Source organism: Eucalyptus grandis, chromosome 2 (genome assembly GCF_016545825.1).
Source record: "Eucalyptus grandis isolate ANBG69807.140 chromosome 2, ASM1654582v1, whole genome shotgun sequence".
Lineage (NCBI taxonomy): Eukaryota > Viridiplantae > Streptophyta > Magnoliopsida > Myrtales > Myrtaceae > Eucalyptus > Eucalyptus grandis.
The window spans coordinates 7735228-7755054 of NC_052613.1; positions in this window are offsets into that span (position 1 = coordinate 7735228).

A 19827-nucleotide genomic window follows, 5' to 3' on the forward strand; every position below is an offset into this window, starting at 1 on the left:
AACATTTCAACCGTGGCATTGTTGTTATTTACAACAAAGGTAACTGTTTAACACACATAATGCAATAAGATCAATAATGGGCAATAAGCAACTCAACAAAAATAATTAGTACATCATAAACTCCCCTTTGGGCAGATGTATAATGCACCATTATTTTTCCCAGCATGAAATTTATAAAAGCAACAACAAGGAGAATTATATATAATTGTCAAGGATCCATCCCCTTTGGGCAGACAAATCATTTAAATCATACATCTTCATAATATCAACATAGATGGGAATTACATATAATTTTCAAAACATTTATCCCTTTTGGGCAGATAAATATTTTTCAATTATACATCCCCATATTTTAAATATGGGAATTAAACTTTATGCTATTTTCCAAATTAATATACACAATAACTCCCTTTGGGCGAGTAATTGTATATATTAATCTTTTATCAATAGGGAACTCCAAAATTTATGCCCAAAATTCATTAAACAATATGAAACACTTTACAACATGTGCTTCCATTGATCATATTGCACTTTTCAAACAACAATTTTTGCCACAATTTGTTTTTAATTTTTATTATTTTATTATTATATTATAATTATAATATTATTTAAATATTTCGGACTCCCGCGGGCCCAGGACCCGCGAGCAGCCCGAATCAGACAGCGGGGCCTAACGTGCGCGCGGCCCAAGCTATTCTTTTCACTCCTTTAGGCCCAATATAATATTTGTTCTTATTCTGGTTTTGGGCTCACGCCTATGAACCAAGAAAAGAAAGTTTCTGGGCGTGAGCCCAGACCAACTTTAAAAACAAGGTTCTGGGCATAAAAATAAAATTAAGGTAGGATGGGCTTACACCCATCCACTTGCCCGGCCCGGCTGGAGGTCTTCAACCTTCAGCCGGGTCCCGAAGTTGCAGCAAACCGGGTCGCACGACCCGAAGCTCCAAAGGCACAAATTAACATGGTTTTTGATGAAATTTCCTCATGGGTTTTACTTATAACATCAATTTAATTAACTAGATTTAATTAAACGGAGAAAACCCAACTAAATCCACCACATACAAGCTTGAAGATTTCGGATCCAAGCCTCCCATGGCCGAAAAATATGTTTTCTTAAATTTAAGCCCTAAAAACTCAATTTAATACTTCAAAAGGACACTAAAACAAATATATAACAATAACCATACAACGATTTGCATCGAACATCAATCAATTGCAAGTAATTCGAAAATTCTAGAACTTTTTCATGCATAAACCCTAGAATTTCAAATTCAAAATTCTCTCTCAATTCTCAACGAAATTATGCAAATTATATATGGTTGGAAAGATCTCGACATGTAGAACAAAAGCCCTATGGTTACGGGATTAATCAAACAAAAAATCTACACAAAAAAATAATGCCCATATTCGGCTCAAAGAGGAGGATTTCGAATTTGTTCATAAAAAAAAACTTTGGGTTCTACAATCATATACGATCTGCTCTGATACCATATGTAGAAAATTATTCATGAAAAATTAATCAATTAAGAACAAACGGATCCATATATGATTGTAAAACACCGATCAATAAATACAGCGAAATTAAAGCGTACCTGTTTGAGCCATTGCTTTACTTGCAGAAAAGTAGATCACTCTGATAATCAGGGATCTATTGGAATACCAAATCTTCCTCTCGATGACATATTTCAGTATAGGGCTTTTCAATGGGATCAAAGCAACTGATAGGTATAACCTACCCTTTTATATTTAGAGGGGACCTGAAACCCTAATCAACAGCGTGTCACCCCTTCCCATTACGAGCTTCAGTCAAACACAATTGCCTACACTTTGCTGCTCAACTAGGCCCGTTAAAAATAGATGCCAATACCTAATTCAATCGATCACTTTAGGGTTTAACAAATATTGGAATATCCATTAATCCGATAATTTAAAATAGAAAATCAATTAATTAATGTAAGCCCATATTATAGGAAATTTCCAACACGTATATCAATGATATACCACGTCATTGACAATGTGGTGTCCCATTGACTCACATATCTAAATGTTCACAATTGTTAAGTAACATGAAGAAATCAGCACACTTGACATCATCATTGCAGGAGATAATCCTTTATAATATTTGATGGAATCATGCTTTACAACACTACAAGGTTCGTTTGTCTAGATCCAATCAAGGGATTAACTCACGGTTATAATTACCATTTTTCATAACAGTACTTGGATCTCCATGGTTCTTTTCTTGCTACAAGAATAGAGAATCAAAACTAAACCAACATTCGTTAAGTAAAATCAATCAGCTAAATGGGGAAAACAAAGACTCAACTGCTGGAGCTTGAAACTGGTATAGGAAGAGTGCTAGGCTTACTGGAAAATAAAATTCCATGGAGAGGCTTTCCATCTATGATAGTTTCAATGGTGTATCGATCACCAAAATTCTCCATCACTCTCCCTTGAAATATATGTTCACCTTGGACAGGTACCGATTGCTCATATGGATTACTTCGAGCACCTGCATTAAAGGTCCATAGCAACTTATGATTCGGCAAATAAAAGCAATAAAAAAACAACAGTATCACGATCACAATCCTATAAATTCTAGATAAGTGAAAACTCCAGTGAGACATCTACATTTGTATCTATTAATAATAGCAAGCAAAAACATGTAAAACAGACACTTGGCTTCTACTTCATGGACATTTTACTTACATGACAAAATCCTCAAACAAAGGTTCTTTGATTTGCAATTCAGTTCGTGGAATGTTTTGAAGAAGTTGTTGAGGGAAATTAATGGTCTGTGGATTCTAACGCGAGTGCTCATAGTTATTCACCCAAGCAATAAGAACTCTTCAAGGTAAACAAATATTTCAAGCAAGAATGACAGAGAGTTTTGGCGATCGTACACCATTTGCTAATAGCTACATCATGGCCATAATCCCACGACCTCCAGATAAGTGAAAACTCCAACGAGTGATCTATATCAACATATAATAGCAAGGGAAGAAATGTAAAACAGGCACTTGGCTTCTGATTCATGGACAATTCAATTACTTGACAAAAATCTACAGCAGCATGGAAATCTCTTTAGACAATTCTGAAGAAAATTTTCTCATTTCGTATGGTATATGGTGATTTGGTATCGAGTATGGTGACTTTGTCAGTTTATGAAATAACAATTCACATGGAAAGAAATCTACAATGAGATCGGATCCAATTACTGAAAGTAAATACATAGATTTGACCAAAACAATAAATACGTAGAAACTACGTAGACGTCACCCAGATTGTGGTAGCCTTAGTGCAACAGTAAAAGGCTACTCCATTGTGACCTATGGTCACAGATTCAAGCTGTGAAAATAGCCTCTCTAGAAACTAGAGGTATGGCCGCATGCATAAACCGCGATATTGGTATGATCTTTCTGATTTAAGTACTCTTACAATCCAATCAACCCCGCCTCATACTCATTCAATTAAGAGATATGACATGAAAATGGTACAAGGCATAGATAACAACAAAAGACTGTCATCTTCCCCCAGCTACTTCTTTAAAACGCACTACTACCCAAATCGCAGATCAACTAATCCTAGTCCTTATATACGGTTTTCTTGGTAGGCAACATTCCTCATCCATTTTTCAATACAATGACTCATAGTGACCCAAGATCCAGGTAAAATCATATTAGTAAAATCTAACATATAGAAGAATTATCTGCGCAAGCTAGTGACTATGCTTTCTAAAATCCTACCTCTATTTCCATATTCAAAATATTTCAGATTTACAACCACAAGTTATGCCCACACATTAGCAACATATGTCACGCACTCTTATAACTAGGATAACAAACAAGTTTGAGAACTCATTGACGCTGTACTTTGTTTCAAAATTGACGAATTCTCCTTTACTATTTCTTCCAGACAAGTAACACATGCAACCTCGATATACCTTAAGAAAAGGTGCTTAGTCCTCACCAGAAGGGCATTTTGTCCATCCCTTCACAACTCTCTCTCACACACACATACATTTTGAAGCAGATGTTACTAGTTAGATCCTAGCAAGCGGAGCATAGTTGCAAAAGGGAGATCCCTAGCAAGCGGAGCATAGTTGCAAAAGGGCATGTTGTAGATTATCCTGGCAAAGCATCTGTTTCTGTTATGCAGCAATGACATATTCTTAGATATTCCTTTGGTCAAATAATCTTTTCAGTAGTCCATAACCTGATTCAACAAATAAATTTATATCTACATGCCCATGGTCTGGATATTTAGGAACTAGATAGATAAATTCGTGGTTAAAATTAAATAAGATGGTGTTTATGGACATACACTTATCCTTGGGGTCTACGTATTGTTTGATAGAGTTGAAACAGTCATATTGAGGTAGTGCTGATAAAGCAATTAGATCAGTTATGGCTCTCACTTTCAATATAGTTTCAGCGAAGTTGTGCCGAATATGTCCAGCTAAGTCACAATATCACTATACTATGCCTAAGCACATGGTAACTCTACTAGCTCTAACTCTAATTTAGAAACAAACACTAGGGGGGAAATTCTATGACAAACTGATGAGGAATCCCATCGTTGAGAAGTTGAAAAGAGGCTCGTGCGGTGGAAAAACTTTATCTTTCTAGCGAAGGAAAAACACACTTATCAAGAGCACTCGAGCTTGCCAGTTTACTTTCTTTCCCTCTTTCCTATCCTAGCGTCTGTGGTGAAAACATCGGAGGATATTCAGAGGAAGTTCTTGTGGGGCAGTACAGATGGAAGATGCAAATATCACCTGGTGATATCGGGTCTGGTCAATTTATTTATATTTAGAGGTGGTTTATGAGTATGACCTTGGTCCTGTTGTAACAAGGCTTTGTCTGCAAATGGCTTTGTAGACATCTAAATGGCAAGAACCACATCTGGAGACAACTCAGACAAGTCAAAACAGCAAAATACGCACAAAGCAGAGAGCGTGGATCTCGAAGTATGGGAGGAGTCTACATGGTGAAAAAGCAACTCTGGGACTCTTCCATGAAAAGTATTCTATCCATTCCTTAGTGGGGCTTCTATTCTATTTCAGCATTATGATTGGTGCTCATCAACCACCTTAAAGACTCAGTTTCATACCTTATTCAGAATGACAAGCAACAAAGAAGCAATTCTTAAACCTTTGGATGAGTTGGGTAAATGGCAAGATCGTTTGGCATGTTGAATTGTTGGAAACATTCATAATATGGAGTTGTAGGAAGTGTCTGATTTCTTTTCATTTTGCAGTGGATGCAAAGGTGAACCTTAAGGGTATTGATTCTGTAAAATGGTCATTGACAAAAATAAGGTGTTCGCCATGTATCTTATCGCTGGTGCATAAAGAAAGAGGAGAAAGAAAATAAAGATTTCCTTGCAAGTTGATATGGATGAATTTTTTATTTTTTATTTTTATTTTTTTTGCTTGGGAAGCGCCTGGGAAAAGAATCTAACTATATATAACATGCAAAAACGAGGTCAGATTTTGGGTTGTCTTTGCAAAGAGGCAGCGAAATCTGTTGACAATTTATTTATATACGTTGGTTGGCGAATGATGCCTTGGATTTGGTTAGGTCAGTTGAAGGCATTCAGTGGGTAAGTGCAGAGACTGTGCAAGAAGAGCTAAGAGATTGGTTTGGTGTACGCAATAACAAAGAGAAGAAAAGAATATTCAGTTGATCCCTGAGGCTATTTCTTGGCTGATATATATATATATATTTTGGAGGGGGAAGGGAAGGGGGAAGGGAACATGAGAATCTTCAATAAAATAGAGCCATTTTGTAAAAATTAGGAAGCGGGGACTTTTCACTTTCAACCTTATTATACGTAGAGATTGAACCTTGATGTAAATTGCTAAACTGAACTAAGCACAAGACAAAGGGAATAAAGAACAAGTGGTAATTAGCATCAATTAATATGATCCCCATCTCCATGTCACCTTATGACTAAAACTTTAAACATCAATCCTTAAATCAAAAACTACATAATATATAATAGTACGATTAAATTATTTGCAGTCACTATATAGCAGCAGCAACCAGATCATTTTGTTCATAAGCGCAACTAATGTCGTAGTATCTAAAGCCACTGCCAAATAAAATGTGAATATAAAGCAAATAGCGACCTCGCAGATACTACACAAAAAATACACAACTATTGCTATAATATGAAGCTCAAATCATAGATGAGATTCTAAAAATTCATTTTACGGAAAAAGACTGCAGAAGCTTAACTAATGAGAGTTTGTTCTCAACTCTGCCACTAAATAAGGGATTATATCATTATGCATGCCGCCAATTCTTATCAAGGAGAAGGTAAAATGCATAGGTTCAACAGACTTACAACACCTCATCCATACCACCACGACCACAGCCAAACAGGGATATGATCTCATATTTATCTGCATGATAAAATAATGGGATGATACGAAATCGAAGACCCAGGATTAACCAACGAAAAGCTTACAGAACTGAAGACAATAGGTATCATGAAAGATAGTTTCAAGTCTACATAAACAAATGCATAATGAATTAAATAGTTCTATCTTTGCAGCCATTCTTTCTCCCACCACCAAAACCTCATTTGAGAACATGGAAGTAAGCACATATCAGGTCCTGACCTGGCTGACCACAGATTGATAGCGGCACGGGTTGATATGAGCTTGTGGATACACCAACTTGCGCCAAAGCTTAATCATGTCCTACAGTTAAATTTTGTTCTTGGCACTTCAACTTCAGTTTCTTCCTCAGAGGTACCTCCTGTAGCCTTTGCTCATGTTCCCTAGTGAGTCCTAGAAATGATATAGGAAATAGACTCAGGTACACATATCGGGTAATGAAACCTGAATATCAACATAAACTAGCAAAAGAACCTTGACAAGATATAATTTGAACCTGAGTGCAAGTGAGCTATATTTTTCTCCAATTCCTCCAACCACAACCAATGGCAGTTAGAGGACACTTCCTCCTATCACTCTTGTGACTGGCAGATTATAAGTTATGGACATCATGCACATGAGAAATTAACCAAATATAAACATTGGTGATGTTCATAGTTAACCCCACCAATCAGACTGAGGGTTGGAGGGGACTTTGAAAAATATGGTCCGATAATTACTGCTATCAGCCAATTCCCTTTCAGCAAAACATTATCAAAGATTATCGCCTATACATGATTCACTAGCATTTAACATTCGATTTGGTGTAGACCACCTTATGGTTCTGTGTAAACAGAAAGCACTATGGTAAGACTATAGTAAGACCAATTCCAAAATCCAAATCCTGTGTTTCAAACCCAAAGGAAAAGCCGTTTTTCTCCTTGAAAAAACTCAAAAAAGTGTGCTCGATACTTTACGAGCTGTACTTATCGACTAAGCGCAAGAACAAACCAAACAATTGGCCCAAACCGCAATGCGTGCGTTTAATTACCTATAAAATGAGAATATTTGTGTTTCCCTTCCATCAGAGGTCAGGTAAGAAAGATTTGCCTATAAACTGGAAGAATTGATTAGATGCTCTAGATATTTACGAACCCAGTAAATCTCACCCTCGAATCATTGAACTTCACGCAGAACCCGTATGGTCACAATGGTGAGATCCATCGGCTCGTGTGCATCCGGAGGCAATTATAGCCTTCCTGAGAATGTTTATATTTTTTAAGTAAACAGACGTGTAAATTACTTGCCATGCTTTGGGAAGAACGTCCAAGAAAGACGACGGTTGCAGTAGAGCTCACCACTAAATAACTCAAATAAATATACTTTGCACATCCTCATACAACCTGTATTGTTGGCCATCTTGACAGATACTATCACATCAAAGTGCTCTGCTGACAGAGTGGGCAACAATGACGATCAGGCCGATACTTCCCGCTGCGGAATCAAGATAAGATCTCAACAAGTATTTCGGGCCACGCCATGCATGCAGCAAACATATACCAGCTACAATTAAGAGCTCATGTGATTCGGGCGATCCATTCCAATGGCCATTAACACACGACGTGGCACGATTAAAATTATTAAGTGGACAAATCGTATTGAATTGTAAAATTCGACTCAATATTAGGGGCAAAACTTCCTTCCCAAAAAAGGGGAAGGGGGAAAGGGAAAAGTGCCTTCCATAAAAAAGGAAGAAAAAAGAGAGTAGCGATCATAGTGAGGACAAAAAATAGGTTTGCCCTATGCTGTTGCTGTGTCTAAGTGAATTCTGTGCAATTCTGCTTCACAGGCCCGGACACATGCACTCAAAAGTCACCTATTTCAAGAGAAATGTCCAGATCTTCAAGTCCACCAAAGTCGTCGGGATTATAACCACCGCGGACGGCCGAGTTTTCCAGGCGGTTAGATAAATATAAAAGGTAACCCATACTGAACTCACAATCATTAAGACCGGAGCTTGTGGGATCAGATGCACCGCCGGCGGCCGGTTGACCGGCGAATCACCATGGCCGACAGAATCCTTGCAGAGAGCCCAAAGTAAAGGATGAGAATCTTTGAAATTCTGTAAAATCGAATCGATCTCCTCGTCGGAAAGAATCTCAGGAACCGATGGATGGTTCTCCCAATTCCCCGATCGCTTCCGCGCATAAGCGAGACGGGCCTCGTACTTTGCGACTACGGACTGTAAATCCTCCTTGGCCGTGCATGCATCGCACTCTTGCTTGACCAAGTCCTCTTCCCACTCTCTCAGACCCGTTGACGAAGTAACCTTGCTCTTGCGACGAGCAATGTTGGAGTCTATCAGCTTCCCCCTCTGGTAGCTGCAGTAGAAGGTCCTGGCTGTGGAGGACCAGACTCCGAGGAAGAGGTCAAAGTCGGTGAGTATGGCGAGTTCCCTGGCCTTCTTGAAGAGGGTCGGGCACCTCTTCGAAAACGCCACGTGCCGCTTCTGCGGGTCGGCGATCCCTGATGATTTCGGTTTGCCGAGGCTTGCCCATTGTCTTCAGAGAGAGAGTAGTTGCAGGTGATCTGAAGAGTGTTCTTGATGGAAGCTTGCTTCGAAAAGTTCGTTTTTATAAAGACGAGCGGAAGTGAAAACGAAGCCATGGTCGCACAGGAAAATTTCCGGTTTCTGACCGGGGTACGGGAACCTTGGACCTCGTGTGAAGAAACAAAGAACAAAAAACACAAGATGTAGAAGAAAGATTTCTGTATTTCTTGAATCAAAGAGCAAAGCATACATTCAACTGAGAGCTTCTACTTCTGCTCTACAATTACTCTCTTCGTCTCTCTCTTTCTATGCTATACTCTATATTCGATCTACACACTGAAAAACAAAGTACAAGAGACTTGAGGAAGAAGATGATAAAAAAATGAACAGACTCAACACTGGCTTAACAACTTCGGTTTTATATCTAATAGAATAACCGCCCTAATGTATTAGAACACGTGTGTTTACTTTTGAAGTCTTCAAGCTCTACAAACACGTGTGATGAAAAAAACACTCTCTCTTCATGTCGGTCTTGGATTCACTATCTTCAATGCTTCTTCCTTATAGCCACGAGCATAGCATCAGTCATCATGAGCACAACATCAGCAGTCACGAACTTCTTTTTCAGCTTCTTTTTCCTTATGCATTGCCACAGATGTTGTCTTCAATTCACTATCTTTAACATCCCCCCACAAATTGGGAGGGGGTAAACACCCCAAGCCCAATTTGGTGCGAAGAGTAAAATGTAGGAAGCGAGGTAAAGATTTTGTAAAGATGTCTGCAATTTGGCAAGTACTGGGAGTATAAGAGACAATTAAGGATCTGGAAGCAACCTTTTCACGAACAAAATGAAAGTCTACTTCAATATGCTTTATGCGAGCATGTAAAACAACGTTAAGTGAGAGAGCAATAGCTAACTTCTTGTCACAAAAGAGAGATGTTGGAGCAGATAAACTGATGCCAATGTCTCGAAGTACAAAACTGACCCATGTAAGATCAACTGTAGCTGAGGCTAAAGCTCGATATTTAGCCTTTGTTGAGGAACGAGAGACTGTAGATTGTCGTTTTGCTGACCAAGAAATGAGGTTGGAGCCAAGGTATGTATAAAAACCAGTGGTAGATCACCTGGTAGTACTCCACCCTGCCCAATCAGCATTGGCAAAACCATACAAATGCATGAAGCTGTTGGAATGAATGGTTAGTCCAAGAGCAACAGTGCCTTTCACATATCGAAGAACCCTTTTGAGCTTGTGAAAATCACCTAATGTGGGCTGCTGCATCTTTTGACAGAGAAGATTAGTGGCATAAGTAATATCTGGACGAGTTATAGTGAGATACTGAAGTCCACCCACAAGACTTCGATACTCAAGAGGATGCTACAATAATGTGTCATTAGTTGTCATGGCTGCAGACTGTAATGAGAGAGGAGTAGAAATAGGTTTGCAGTCTTTCATATTAGCTTGAGTAAGTAGATCAAGAGCATATTTGGTCTGAGAAAGAAATAAGTCTTGTGAAGTTTGTTTAGCCTCAATTCCGAGAAAGTAATGCAGAAGACCAAGATCCTTCATATGAAATTGAAGGCTCAGTAGATGAATCAAGTGGGAAAGTAAGTGAGCTAAGCTACCAGTGAGCACAATATCATCTACATAGAGCAATAACAGTATGATGTCTGAGCCATGATGAAACACAAATAATGAGGGATCGGTGGTGCTGCAAGAGAACTCATTCTCAAGGAGGAAGTTACTGAATTTATCAAACCAGGCTCGTGAATCAGGCTCGTGAATCAGGCTCGTGGTGCTTGACGAAGACCATACAAGGATTTCTTAAGCAGACATACATGATGAGGCTTTTGAGGATGTATAAAACCTGGTGGCTGTTGCATATACACTATTTCATTCAAAGTGCCATGTAGGAAGGCATTCTTAACATCAAGCCGATGGATTGGCCAATGCTTTGTCATTGCCACAAAAAGAACAATTCGAATAGTAGCATGTTTAATAACAGGACTGAAGGTCTCTGTGAAATCAATACCTTCTTCTTGATGAAACCCCTTAGCTACTAGTCTTGCTTTGAGTCTGTCAATTTGACCATCTGCAGTAAGTTTAGTTTTAAACAGCCACTTGCACCCTATGACATTCATGTGATCAATTTGAGGCACTAATTCCCATGTCTGGTTTGTGTATAAGGCATCCATTTCATCTTGCATTGCTTGATACCATCCTCTGTATGCCAGTGCAGATTTGACTGTTTTTGGTTCGAGAGGAACTTTATATTCAGCCAAGCATGCTTTTTTAGGATTAGGTTTGACTATTCCATATTTTAATCTGGATTGCATAGGATGAACAAACAATATACCTTGTGTGTTGTCTGGAGAACTGCTTTGTGCTTGATCAGTATTGATCTCTAGTAGTGCTAGCATAGAACATATTGGTTCCTTAGTATGCATTTGTGGTAATTCAGTAGAATTTGATGCATGAGTGTGGATATTATGTATCAATCCAGTATCTTGCAGATGTCCCATATGTTCATTGGACTTAGGCTGAACTTGTTCTGTAGTTATAGAGTCTAGAAAGGTTACTCCATTTATCCACTGTTTGTACAAGTTTGTACCTTGATGATACTCAGTTGGTAGTTGATTGGTGAAAGGAAAAACTGATTCATCAAATACCACATGACGACTTACATAGACATGTCCATTAGTGGGTATAAGACATCGATATCCTTTATGTCTTTCACTATATCCCAAAAATATGCATATAAGAGATCTTGGATCAAGCTTATGTTGTGCATAAGGTCTGAGGCAAGGATAACAAGCACATCCAAAGACCCTTAAATGTGTATAGCTTGGTTTCCGTTGGTACAATTTACTGTAGGGTGAATTCATATGGAGCTTTGAAGTAGGAAGCAGATTAATGATGTAATTTGATGTCATGAAGGCATCTACCCAGTATTTTAAGGGTACTTTGGAATGATATAGCATTGCTAGTCCTAACTCGACCACATGTCGATGTTTTCTTTTAGATAGTCCATTCTGTTCTGGTGTATAAGGACAGGAAATGTTCTGTTTAATTCCACATTGTTGTAGATAATTCTGAACTTTGTTGCTGGTGAACTCACCTCCTCCATCACACTGAAAGATTTTGATCTTATGATCAAACTGATTCTCGACTTGCTTATGAAACATGACAAAGATGTCATAAAATTCTGACTGTTTCATTGGATACAGCCAAGCGTATCGAGAGAAATTATCCACAAAAATGACATAGTATCGAAATTTTTGAAAAGACTGAACTGGTGAGGGTCCCCAAACATCACAATGTATCTTTTCTAGGGGAGTATTAGATGTATAGTTTGACATAGGAAAGGGTAAAGCTGAACTCTTAGCAATCTGGCAACTACTACATATGCTTTGAGTTCTTGAATTACATTGAATTAGGTGCTGACTCTACAAATACTTCATTGTTTTTAAACTGGTATGTGCCAGCCTCTGATGCCACAAGTCTTCTCCTACTTCTTTTTGAATTTGAGTGAAAAAAAAGTTATGTGACTTTAGGGTCGACTTGATACAGTCCCTTGACTTTCCTTCCTAGCCTCATTGTTGTATTGTTGCAGTTGTCCTTCAAATATACTCCATGTTTGTCAAAAATAAAAGAACAAGGATAATTATCTGTTAACTTCGAAATAGAAAGTAGATTTTTCTTTATTTCAAGGACTATCAATACATCATTTAGTGGTAAAGAGCTAGTTTTTGTATGCAATAAGCCATCACCAACACAGGAGATTGATAAACAAGAACCATCTCCTATCATAACAATATCGGTCCCACTATATAAAGAACAATATTGAAGCATACCAGGGTCTGTAGAGATATGAGCTGAGGCTCCTGTATCTGGATACCATTCAGTGCCATGAGAGTCTTCAATGTGCATTGTTGCTAGTGCAATTGGTATTTCACCTGCTTGATATGAATTATCAAAGCGATACCAACATCGAAGTGCTGTATGTCCTAGTCTTTTACAGATTTGACATTCTAATGGACTATTATTTGCTATTTTCACATTCTGCATATTCGGATCAGATGCTGCACTTTGTGGTGGATATGACTTAGTGGCTTGATACTTCTGAGAAGGATTTGCATATGGTTTGAACCCCTGTCCATAGTTAGACCAGTTATGTGACAACTTGTTAACCGGATCTTCTTGATTCAAATTCAGGTTATTCATCCTATAATGTTGATTTCTTCCTGTCTCAACATAGTCATTACCACAATCTCTAGTATTCATTGTACGTCCCCCGCCATAGCTATATCCTCCTCGACTATTTCCTCTTTGATTTTTGAAGTTAGAGTTTTGCACAATTCCAGCAGACTTTCTTTGGCCATAGTAGGCTAGATTAGGATTATATTGGTTCCAGAATATGTCTGTAGCCTAGTTTCAAATCTCTCGAGCTGAGAGATAACCTCATCATAATCTGGTTGAGGTTTTAAGCAATACATTGTTGTTCTAAAACTTTCATATTCTGAACCTAATCCCTCAAGAACACCAAACATCTTGGTTATCTCATCAATAGGTTTTCCAATGGCATTAAGTTGATCACACATGGACTTAAACTCTCGAAGATAAACATTCAATGTTCTATCTCTTTTCTGACATGCTTGCAATTTTCCCCTTAGTTCGAATTCTTTTGCCACTGACTTTTGTGTGAAACGATTAAGAAGAGTCTGCCATACCTCATATGATGTCTCTAGCCCAATGATCAAGCTTAAAATGTTCTCAGACACTACTCCACTTATCCAAGATGAGATTAACTGATCAGTCTTCATCCAATATGTATGATCAGGATTCACCACTTCTGTTTCATTACCTTCAATCTCGACCTGCATCATTTGAGTTGGTGGTGATGTTTCGCTATTGATGAATCCAAAGAGATCCTAACTTCGCAAGAACCTGTGAAACTGTGCTTGCCAAAGTAGGAAATTATCTTCAGCTAATTTTATTGTAACAAAGTTGGCTATATTGACATGGATCGGAAATGGATATTTTTGTATCCTTGCTGCCATTCTGTATTTCCAGAAACTTTTGAAGATATGCTTTCTCGACTACTATCAAATAGAAACCAGATTCTACTCTTGACCTTCTTGTTGTCGTCTGGATCACACAGACCCTATAAGACTTCGAGCAATATAGTAGAGGAAGCTAGAGCTCTCAGGAAAGCTCTGATACCATGTGAAGAAACGAAGAACAAAAAACACAAGATGTAGAAGAAAGATTTCTGTATTTCTTGAATCAAAGAGCAAAGCATACATTCAATGAGAGCTTTTACTTGCTCTACAATTACTCTCTTTGTCTCTCTCTTTCTATGCTATACTCTATATTCGATCTACACACACTGAAAAACAGAGTACCTTACAAGAGACTTGAGGAAGAAGATGATCAAAAAATGAACAGACTCAACACCGGTTTAACAACTTCGGTTTTATATCTAACAGAATAACCGCCCTAATGTATTAGAACACGTGTGTTTACTTTTGAAGTCTTCAAGCTCTACAAACACGTTTGATGAAAAAAACAGACTCTCTCTTCATGTCGGTCTTGGATTCACTATCTTCAATGCTTCTTCCTTATAGCCACGAGCATAGCATCAGTCATCATGAGCACATCATCAGCAGTCACGAACTTCTTTTTCAGCTTCTTTTTCCTTATGCATTGCCACAGATGCTGTCTTCAATTCACTATCTTTAACACCGCGTAGATGAACGGTAGGTAGTTGGACTGCGAAACAGCTTGCACCTCTGGTAGAAAGGGACTGAAAGAAATAAAAGGACGCGCGACTTGCCCATTATCTATTTCTTTTCTTTTTCTCGATGGTCATTAATTTGCCTTTTTTTTTTTGTTATTTTAAATCCGCTAGGTACTAGCAACATAGCTAAAAGTAGATATTGGGACAACCTAATAAATCACAAATATATTGCATTTCAGGGATTAAAAAAAATTCCAAATTAAAGGAAAACTTGTCAACCTAGATAATTTTAAATACGCGGCTGTTCATGATTTTGTGTGCAAGGTGGGGATAACGAGACAAGCAAAGGCCAATGCGAGTCTTGTTCTTGGTTTGATCTTCCCCTCCCACTCGCTCTTGTATCGTTTCCTGCTTTGGAAATCACCTTTTTTTTAACCTTACCTCTCGTCCCTCCTTGCTTTTGGTCACTTCACCTAATTATCTTAACACAATCGGGGGATTGATCATTTGACTCCCTTAACCCGTGCCCCCTTCCGGTTCGATCATTTTATGACCCTTTTTTATGTTTTCAGACCGGTTCCAAAGGTATTTGGGTTCCTAAGTCCATTTTTGACCTTATTTTCTCCACATCTACTCTTCTAGTACCGACTTCTTCCTATCTATTGTCCAACCTACTATGTTTAACACAATAAAGTGCATATAATGGATAAATTCCCAGAGCCTTGTGATATAACACAAAATATTTCAATTCGAATCACATAAATTGCCTCACCCATATCGTTCATTTCAAAGTTCTTAGAGAGGAATTTCTTGATCTCATGCAATAAACCAAGATCATTAGTAGCAAGCAACATGTCTTCAACATACAGAATCAGTGATATAAACTTGTTCCCACTAACTTTTAGATATATATACTGATCAACAGTGTTTTCCTTAAATCCAAAGGAAGTGAAAGTATCATTAAACTTAAGATACCATTATAGGGAAGCTTGTTTAAGTCTGTATATTGACTTCTCAAGTTTACACACCATGTGTTCATTTCCTTTAACTGGAAATCCCTCTAATTGGTCCATATAAACTTCTTCATCTCAATTTCCATTCAAAAATGCAGTTTTCACATGCATTTGTTGTAATTCTAGTTGTAATGAGCCACCATAGCTATATTAATTCTCAAAGAGTCATTCTTAGACACAGGAGAGAAGGTCTCTCTATAATCAACACCATCTTTCTAAGAAAACCTTTGGCAATGAGGCTAGCCTTGTATCTTTCGATATTGCCATTCAAGTTGCGTTTGGTCTTAAAGACCCATTTACAGCCAACTCTTTTGCAACCTTCAAGTAAATCAGCAAGGTCCAAGACTTCGTTGTGATCCATTGATTTTAACTCTTCTTTCATGGCGTCAAACTACTTAGCAAAATTAACACTTTCCATAGCCTGTGAAAATAAAATTGGATCTTCATCAATTCCTAAGTCAAATTTAGACTCATGTAAATAGACCACATAATCACCAAAAATGGCAGATATTCTTTGCCTTTGAGACCTTCTTAATGCCACTTCCTATGATTCATCTACTGCAGGTTCATTAGCAACAACTTCATTGTTAACACCTAAATTTTGGTGACCCAATCATTCATTGCATAAAAAATAAGGGATTAATTTTTAACTCCTAAACAAAAATATTAGAATTAAATTGCATAACATATAGTTTTATGAGTATTGTTTTATTGCATTTGCATTGGACCAATAATTGATAGGTTTGACTTAATGGTTCCGAGCTTAAATTTAGTGAGTTGGACTAAGCTAGTGGTGAGAGGGAATAAGCCCAAGCCCGTTATTCTTTGATAGTCAAGAATCGACTTGAGAGGAATGACAGATTGGAAGATTGGTATATTTCGAAAAAAAATTACATTATTCTTCCAATATTCGATGAATCTTTTATATATTCATGCGGTGTATACAATAAGGGATATATTTCTTGGTAGGGGGAGGTTTCTTATGAAATATGAAGCAATTAAAAAAGGATCTTGTATGCAAAGGTGTATATTCATGGTAATATTCAGTCAATCAAAAAAACAAAAAAACAAAAAAAGAAGAAAGAAAGAAAATAGAACATCGGCAGAATATTTCAATATGAGCATAATCCTTTGAGTATTTGCGGTGGCCGATTCTCGTGTTTGCAGGACAAAAAGGAAATAAAAGTGACAGAAGGATTTCAAGGAAAGGAAAGGAGGTGGCTTGGGCCCAAAAGGAAAGTATATTTCAAAAAGAAATATATTTGCATGGTTAAAGGTACAAATTCTGAAAGGAAAAAAAGTAGAAGAATATATTTCGATGCATCCACAATAGGAAAGCGGACCACCTTCCTTTCCTGGGGACCCTACTTGGTCTTGCATTTAAAAGGAAGAGCGCTCATGCAAGAACAGGGGGCTTCACAATCGAGAGACACGATGATACGTGAAAGAGGGAGAGAGAAGGGAAAAAGTTAAAAGGGAGTTATCTTCTTCGGGAGGTGCCTTTGACCGCGACCAACCCGACGCCCACAAGCTTCCGACCGCAGTTGCTCGACCGCCAACGAGGACGCCGTTGCTGTCCCGCCATTGACGACGCCTGTGCTGTTCGGACATCGACGACGTCTCTCACAGCATCGCTCCCACCGACACGACCTGACATCGCAAGTTGCCCGTGACGTCTCCGCTGCTGTCCTTGACAGTCCGAGCTACGCCGTGTTGAACCAAGATCATCGCCACACCACCATCGCAAGAAGCACCATCGGCGAGCACGGATTTTCTTGCATATATTATCTAATATTGTTTGTTTTATTTGATGAAAATCTGGGCAAGAAAAGGGCACATACTTTTTCAGTAAAGGAGGACGTATACATTAAAAGGGGGGAAGATTAGAACGCCTATTTTATTGAAATCCAGAGCATTCCCACATTGTGGTTCTCTATGTCTCTCGGACAAGTTTTGCTACTGCCACGACAACAAAAGTTTACCGTCTCGCAAATTGCTGCTCGAGGTTCACGTGCACATCCTTGAATCTAGCAATCATCAAGGAGCCACGCGCAAAGTCCCCTGGCGAGCAGCTATGCCGTGAGCCTCGCCGAGCACCACCACGTCAAGTTGCAAGTAGCCGTTCGAGGATCCGAATTTGGAAGCCAATATTCGAATTAGGTGAAAATTTTATCTATTTTGATCTTCGAATATTCTGTTTCCTTATTTAAAATATTCGTTGATGCACATAATTAAAGTTCCCAATATGTTATCATGTCCGTAATATCGAATAGCCTTTTAAATTAGAGATTGTTTTCTAATTTCACAACGTGCACATGATTGATAGTCCGATTTCATATCTGAAATATAACTCGCAATCACATGGAAAAATCGTCAATCCAATCTCACGCTTAAGATATGATTTGTGATTTCGTTAAAAATTGGCTAATTCGATATCATGCACGAGATATAATTCGCCAATTTATTTCTAAAATTAAGCGGACACGACGATATCCTGCCTAATTTGCTGCCGTGTTGTTTTTTATGCTTTTGCTCAAATTAATTTTGCTTTAGTAAAAGAAAACCCAAAAAATAATAAATATATTTGAGTTGGATTAGGTTCATGTTAGAATATTGCCTATTTTAGGATAGTTTGCATATTTAGATTAGGAAATTTATTTATTTTGAATTTTTGAAATAAAAAAATTAATTTATGATGTTAAATTTTCTTTTCATCAATTGCATGTTTAATTATTGGGCAATTTTAATTTCTAATTTTAAGAAAAAGAAAACATAAAAAATATCATGTGCGTCACCTAGAATTATGTCATCTTTTGCACGTCATCTAATCCTTACCTGATTTAGATCATTTAAATGGGTGGCTATTAGGATAGTTTCATTTAATATTTACCTATTGTTAGATTAGGTTATTTAATTAATGTCGCATAACATATAGTTTACAAATTAGATTTATTTAATTGTATGTCACATGTCATGTTAGTATAGACATATTTTTGCATATCATTGCATTGCATTGCACGTAGATTAGGTTTCATTAAATAAAAGAAAATCCTAAAAAAGATTGAGTGACTGCGTGCTATTTTGAAATCATATCTAGAGCTATTGACGTGAATTCTGAGTTAAAATTGCAAATGTTTTCGTTGTTATGAGGTCAGTCTTGCAATTTATTGTTTAATTGGATATTAAAATGGTGAATTGTGTTTTCTTACCTTTTACCAAAAAAAAAAAAAAAAATGGTGAATTGTGCACCTACATGGTCACCTCACATGTTAGGGAGTAATAAAATGAAGTCAAGCCACTTGATAAATATTTTTTCTTGAAAAAACGGTACGGAAAGGGCGCTAGAGAAATTTAGTATAATCAAGTTTCCGCACTCAAAATCTCTAGTTCGTAGGAGTAAAATAATTTGTTGTTATTTTACTTAGATGTCTAATCGACCAACCATATGTTGATTAGTGGCGATTCTTAATTGAAAAACCATTTGCACATTAAGAATTTGAACCTATCTACACTCCCACTAGTTTCACTATTATCAATAAACTTAGCATTTCCAATTTCAACAATTCTTGTACTATGGTTAGGACACTAAAATTTATACCCTTTGGATTTTTCTAGATAACCAATGAAGAAACCACTGGTTGTTCTTGAGTCTAGTTTCTTTTCATGAGGATTATATATCCTTATTTCCGCTAGGCAGCTCCAAACATGCAGGTGCCTCAAACTAGGTTTCCTTCTAGTCCACCGTTCAAAAATAGTCTTTAGAACTGTCTTACTAGGAATCCTATTTAACAAATACATGGCGGTTGTCAAAGCATGCATCTACAATGATAAGGGTACATAAGAATTACTTAACATGCTCCTAGCCATATCCATTAACGTAAGGTTACACCTTTCGACAACACCATTTTGTTGCGGTGTGCCTGACATTGTGTCTTGAGCACATATATGCCACACCTTTTAAGGAATTTAGCAAATGGACTAGAGCGTTGTCTAGTTTCCTTATACCTTTCATAATATTCATCACCTCTGTCAAATCTGACAAATTTCATCTTTCTGTCTAGTTGTCTTTTAACCTCGTTGATAAACATCTCTAATGTGTCTACTGATCGAGATTTTTCACTCAACAAGTAAACATAACC